Source organism: Stegodyphus dumicola, chromosome 2, assembly GCF_044657685.1.
Source record: "Stegodyphus dumicola isolate Sdum_Otavi_A_Nest chromosome 2, ASM4465768v1".
Taxonomy (NCBI): domain Eukaryota; kingdom Metazoa; phylum Arthropoda; class Arachnida; order Araneae; family Eresidae; genus Stegodyphus; species Stegodyphus dumicola.
The window spans coordinates 40,453,580-40,460,715 of NC_140769.1; the positions used below are offsets into that span (position 1 = coordinate 40,453,580).

A 7,136-nucleotide genomic window follows, 5' to 3' on the forward strand; every position below is an offset into this window, starting at 1 on the left:
TTCAGCTTCCCATATGTGGCAATTTAAGAACTTTTTTACGTATACCAATTTTTTGAAATATCTGCAAATTTTTGTATCTTCAAGGAAAGCTTATTCTTTCACCTTTAGTATATAAGTAATGGTAATTTACCAGATAAAATTACTTAATGGGGAATACAGAAAAATATCTAACCACTTACCTTTGTGACTTCATCTGCAAAGAAACTAAAAAAGTAGTTCAGCTAAATCTGCTATAATAAATATTTATAATAATGCTAAATTATGCAATATCTATTAATATTACAAATTTTTGTAAAGCTATTTATTTGGATGAAAAATAAACACATTCAGAAATTTATGGCACTATATTATGATTAACAGAGGAAAAACACTTTTCAAAATTCAAAATAGATTTTATTAATCCAATTTATCACATTTTATTTGAATTCATGAAAAACAATCTTATATCCATGTATTCTTATGTATATAAGAACTGTTGATAAATTGGATCTCTGTCATTGCCTTTCACAGCACCTAAAATAAAAAAAAAAACACTCACAATTACTATATGTGAATATAATTCATAATTAAATTTAAACAAATGACTATTAGAATGCAAATTAAAGGAAGCATTTAAAATATTTTAACATTTAGTACCTATAAACAGAGTAGCAATTATTTGATTTTTCGATTATAGTAAAATAAACATGGGGGATGCCTTTTAAAATTTTTTATGTCAGAAAATAAACTCAAACCACCAGCTGAACATATGAGCAGTTTTATCAATCAGCCACTGGTAGGTAACCTGGATACTGAATCAACATATAAAGTTGCCAAGATAAAGAGAGAAACAAAATTATGATAATCACATCTTACCTATTCATAAAACTATTTTAAATTTAATGTGTAGGCAAGTCCAAAAAGAGTGAGAATGAATTTATTTTGCAACACAAAGTAAAGTCTTGCAGGAGCAAAAAAAACTTGTCTCATGAGATTGGCAAGTAAAAAATAATTAACTGCATCTGGTAACATTTATCTGACAACACGTAAGTAATTGTTATCTACGTGCAGAAAATAAAATCTGATCAGGGGCGTAGCTAGAGGGGGGCAATGGGGGCCATCTGTCCCCGGGTGCAGAATCCAAGGGGCGCCAAACTGATGTTAGAACATTTTAGAATTAAATGTTTTCCATCCTTGGCAAGCGGTAGGGGGCGCGAAATCTTCAGTTGTCCCTGAGCGCTGAAAACCCTAGCTATGACTCTGAATCTGATCATGTTAATGCAATTTTAAACTTTTGAATTTAACTGCAGAAATTTACCAAAGAAGTACTTGTAACAGTAGTAAATGAAGATGTGGCTAATCTTTACTGTATGGTACACCTTGGTTTCTGTCTGAAAAAAAATCGCAAAGTGGTATTGGTTGTTTGTGAAATGTGGAAGCCCATTGCGTCAAATAAGTTTTTCGGTAACCCTAATGTTGATAATGTTGGCAAAAGTAGCCTTTGGCTACAAATTTTTTTTTTTTTTTTTTTTGTCAATAAAAAGGAGTTATTTCTGCAAATATTGCCAACGTGTGATAAATTTAGTTTTGGGCTACTTTTTTTAATAGTAAACTTTTTGTACGGTCCCAGGTTTTTGGTTCTTACCATTCTTTTCAATTGCTGTATTTGGTTGCACGGAAGTGGTATGGTCTTGTATTTTGAACATGCTATTTATTATTTTGGTGTGGGTACCATCATTTGAGTATGTCTGAGGTGACTAAGAGACGAAAAATTTAATTGAATTGCTTACCTGGAGGATGGTGGTGGGAAGCCTAAACATATGCATGTGAAAAAAAAGGTATGTTAAAAAAATGATGTTTCATTTATTTTTTTGTCTCTGTGTGTTAATTTTTGTTAGAAGATTTGTTGTTTAATGTTTTTATGTTAGGAAATAAGTATTTTTGGTAACTTATTCCTCTCTGTTTGTGTATTTTTGGTTGTCTGTGTGTTAAGACAGCGGCGAATTTTTTCTGGTAACTATGATATTTTTAACTTTTTGATTTTCTTAAAGTGAAAATAGATCAATGTGTACATGGACAAAGTTAAGGCAGTGCACAATGCCCAGTTTGTGCAGTTCTCTGTTTTAATAGGTCGATGTGTACATGGACACAGAGTTTGTGTATGTCTTTGACTTCTTATTTTGGTTTTGTGTAGCGGCCACCTTGAAATTAGTGCCGATCCTCTCAGGTGATGATCTTGATATAAAAAAAAGAAACGATTCGCCAAGGGTTACAGTAGAGTAAATTTTTACCAAAGATGTTCTATCATAATCACTATTTCAGTGGTTTAAACACTAGTGGAGCAGTATGCAGAGATGAAGATTTGAATTTTGTTTACACAGCATGATGGTTTAGGCACTCCAGCCATTACAGTGAACAAAATTATAATAAACATAGCCACAATAATTGTCTATAGATATTGATGTATAACACTGCATTAACTAATATATTTCTTATGCTAGTATATACAGAATCCTTAATCGAAGGGAAAATCAGAAGACTGTGCATGCATTTTCCTTTAACTGAAACATGGATTTGACCATACAAATCTCAGTCTTACGGGACATGCCACACTATGCAGATAGACAGTAAAAAGTGCTTGTGTTATTTTTATTTATTAGAGGTATGAAATAAATATACTTCTAGATTTTAATTTTTTCTTTTCTTGTTTTACATTTGGATTACCTATCAAAAAGTAAGGAATTTTGATATTATTACAATATCGGAGTTAAAATAACAATTATTGGACATGTTAAAGTAATGAAAATTTTAAATTAGGTTAAAAAGTAACCCTTAATGTGGCATATTTTTGAATTAAACTCTATCGACATTAAAAACAACAAAACGTCCCTCTTTATTAAGGACTTTAATTAACTAATTTTAAATACGGAGCTATGAATGAATTTTTTCCCTTGCATGTTATAATAACTGAAACAAAATTACTCTGATACAGTCAAAATTCCTAAATGCAAGTACATAAAATTTACTTTAGCAATTTAAAGAGATGAGACACACTGAACACATGAATAAATTTCTATCAAATAATAATTTATTAAATTTGGCCCGGTCCATAGTAAACTTTAACCATTAGATTACATTATTACACCATGTTATCAGTTTGAAAAGCAAGTCATATGCCAGATCTTGGATGTAAAAGAAATGCACAAAATAATATACAGATTATTGAAAAATGATGTATACCAATGTTTATAGATATGATTAAATGTAACAGAAAATTTACTGTCACAACCACATTTTTAAGTGAAATGTATTATTTTAACATTTTACAATATTTAAGGTATGGCATTAAATGCAACATTATGTGCCTGGATATAAGTTAGTAAATTTAAAAAAAAAATAATAATAATCAAAGAATGAATGTCATGAAAAATTTCAAAAACAAGCAGAATTTAATTTAGAAGACCTTTAGACACTTATGATAAATAAATTTGAGAATTCTTCACCCAAAATTAAATTATAATTAACTAAAACCAGTTTGACTGACCTTTTACAAAATCCATTAGCTGCAATTTTTTCTAGCTTGAAAACCAAATTCTTCTCCACATGGTAATAACATCTTAACCAGTTGAAATTCCTGCAGTATGTTTGATAACACAGTAAGAGAATTAATAGAATAGAAAAATTAACACAAAAGTATAGAACATCATTTAAACTTAACATTATTACAAATTTTGGTGCTTTCTGACTATCTGCAAAGCTGTGAAAATTGGCAAAATGGTTAGTTTATGGTTCATATCTACTGCTCTGTTCACAAGTAGTAATTCAAATAAGCACTTTATAAGAAACAAGAAATTTTAGGATGCACACACACAAAAATATATACATTGGGTCAATATTCACATATTTTTCATCCAATGGAATACTATTCAGAAATAAAGATTAAATATAAAGCATGTAAATACATGTGTGTGGTATGCATATTCATAGTTTGCTATTATCATGTGCATACTCTTGCTGTTTTAGCATAAGTTGAAGCTGTGAGGGCAGATGATAAGAAAGTATCAGAATTTTCATGTATAAGAAAAGATTGCCCTGACAATAGTATCTCAATTGTTTAGCACTGACATTTACATAGCGCATTAGAAATATATAGTAATATATGTATAATAAAAAGATAATTGCATATTATTAATTCATTTTTTTTAAATGCCAAACTTTAACAATTCTTTCACATATAATTAAACAGAATTCTTTCACATGAACATCTAAAATCCATTCTTAACTAAAGAATAAATAATAAAACCATGTAAATTTCTTATCAAGCCCATCATTTCCGAAATGTCTACTTCTGAAAGTTCCCAGCATTTCTCAATATATTATTAAATTACTAAACTAAGCATCAATGATCGTCATGTTCGCTAATGTGGCAATATCTTTCACACTTCGTTGTTACCACAAGTAACAAGTAGGCTTCAATAAATCTTTAACTGTTACATGCTACTTTTGTCTAAAATTTGTACAAATAATAAAATTAAATGAGCTCTTTATAATATGCTCAAAGAAATAATTTTGTATGAAAATTTGTATGTTATATATTGGCCTGATTAATGATTCAGGAAATAATTCGGGTTTTCAAAGTGCTTCCAATAATTCAAATTTCAGCTTGTGTCAAAATAAAATCTATAACACAAAGATAAGCAAATTTCCTTATGAACAATGCATTTTAACATTATTCAATCACTGGCAATCACACAGTACTCATTGCTTCAATAAACATTACTGTAACTGTGTTATTTAAAAGACTGTAATGTTTTAATTATTTCCTTAATTAAAACATTACAGTTTTTTCCTCCTTCTAACACCAAAAGAAAACCCAGACAAGAAATATAAAAATATCAGTAAAAATAAATTATATTATTGAATGACACTTTACATTAATTACACTCATGCATATATTATTTTATTATAAATTATTTCAAAATCAAAGAAGAGAAGGGGGAGAAACTTTAATATTGACATTTCTAAAATGATATAAACATTAATCATTTAGTACAGTTTGTTATTTCAGGCAAAAAGAATTCACTTTTCTGGATAGCATTTATATTTCCATCTCACTTTCAATGAAACATTAAGAGAAATGCATATAATTTAAACACCAGTTTATTTTATTTATCAGACAGATTATGTCAACTCGAAAAAACCTATCAGTAAAATTCGGTAGTAATAATTCTGAATGTTAGGCAACTTGCAAGATTCAACAAAAATTATCAACACTTTTATTATAATGACAATACTACAGTAACATGAACATAAAATTAAACTGCATATAACTATAAAATAAGGCAGCATATAATAATGGTGCATTGGTTTCTAAAACAATGGGCTCGATGAAAAAATACATGTATTATGGTAGCTATTCATATTCTTCAGCTTTCCTAATATTTTCATGTTTACTTTACATAACTAAATTATCTAAAATACAATAAAAATGCAAACAATATTTATGAGAAAATGTTAAAATCAATCATAAGCATTTGATTGAATGACCATATTTTGTCTTCCTGCAAGTCGAATCTTAAAATGATATGCAGTTTGAAAAATGCTTAATCCTTTTATAAAATATTCAAAAAAGATTAAAAAAAGGTACTGTTCTGTTATCAGGACCGGGTTCAGAATTGTATTTATGTATGCTTGTATATTTGTATGTCTACATATACACATCTATGCACATACTTACGAACACAGGTTCATACATTTCCGATTCTGGTCCCAATAACAAAACAGTACCCCCAAAAAAACTTGAATTACAAACTAGATTAAGATAATGTTTCAACCATACATATTTTGGACAAAACAATGCAAACTCTTATTTTTATACAATTGTTCAAACTATTTAACATAAATTTATTGCTGCAATAAAAAAATAAGCAATCTGTTCACACATATTATTTTGAAACTGAATGCATAAACTAGACTAAAAAAAATTCAGTCATAAACATTTGGATAGCAGGGCAAATTAGATATTTGAAAAGACAGCCAGCCATTGAGATACACGTAATTCACGACAGAATGGTAACAATTCATAAAGCTGTGAAACATTTAACTGTCAAAATAACATAAATTCGAAAAGCAAAAAAGTAAACATACAAGTATTGCAACTGAACTTACCTTTCATGCAACAAAAAATATCCATACAAGTTAACCTCATGGCGCAGCCATTTTGGATTTCGTTTCAAATCAGACAGATGTTTACGGATTTGCGGAAGAATACGAGGAACTAGTAGTTTGCCGGATACAATGTGCAATGACGCGAAAGAATATAGTTCTGCAGAACTTCCTACATTATTCCGTAATAAACAGTACTATTTCCTAATTTTTTCTTTATCTAATTAATTAATTAATAGGGAAATAGTTAAATAATGCCGAATTCATTTTTAATGAAATGTAAAATTTTGCATGTATGGGACGACCACCTTCCGTCCAATATTTCTGAGAATATAAGCAAATTTTGGAATCTGAGAGTATCAGTAAATAAATATATAGAATATCGCCTCTCAAACGACCACTTCTGAAAGTGATCAATAGTTCTGAGATTATAAATAAATATTGATATTAAGCATGATTTCTATAAGACGACCATCTCTATATAAGACCAAAGTTTCTAGAATCTTGGATAGTCATCAGAGATGTATCTTTACTGCGAAATTATCGCACGACTGTAATTCAATATCAATAACAGATCGCGCGATTGAAAAACATTTTCTGTCCTGTAATTAGAGGAAAAAAATTTTCCTTATGACGTATTTCTCCCGCTTTCCTAGCGTGCCTTCGTGGTGTAATAGTTCTGCACGCTGGGCCGGTATTTCAGAGGTCCGTCCTTCGATTCCCGGCGAAGGCAGTTGCTAATTTTTCATGTTTCCTGCTTCCAAAAAAATACCTAATGTCTACATACCCAAATTTAAAAAAAAAAAAAAAATTCGTTTCCGTAATAAAATATATCTATATCTAATTGTACCTATATTTGTAGTCTGTAAGTAATTATACACGTAATTTATACATTTTTTATAAAAAAATATATATTATTTAGAATTTTGCAAATATTCTAGAAAATGCTAATCCATTGAAAAAAATCTTTTCCATGACTAAATAAATTTTTA

General features: G+C 29.1%; 1 long non-coding RNA gene across 1 annotated transcript; it reads right to left on the reverse strand.

Annotated features, from left to right (window-relative positions):
* Window positions 1-381: 381 nt before the first annotated feature.
* On the reverse strand, window positions 382-6,238 carry LOC146998385 (uncharacterized). Its single transcript, XR_015039299.1, has 3 exons — window positions 6,148-6,238; window positions 3,524-3,613; window positions 382-513 (listed from the first exon to the last, which is right to left on the reverse strand). It is a non-coding gene; the product is annotated as an uncharacterized LOC146998385 (long non-coding RNA).
* Between the last annotated feature and the right edge of the window lie 898 nt (window positions 6,239-7,136).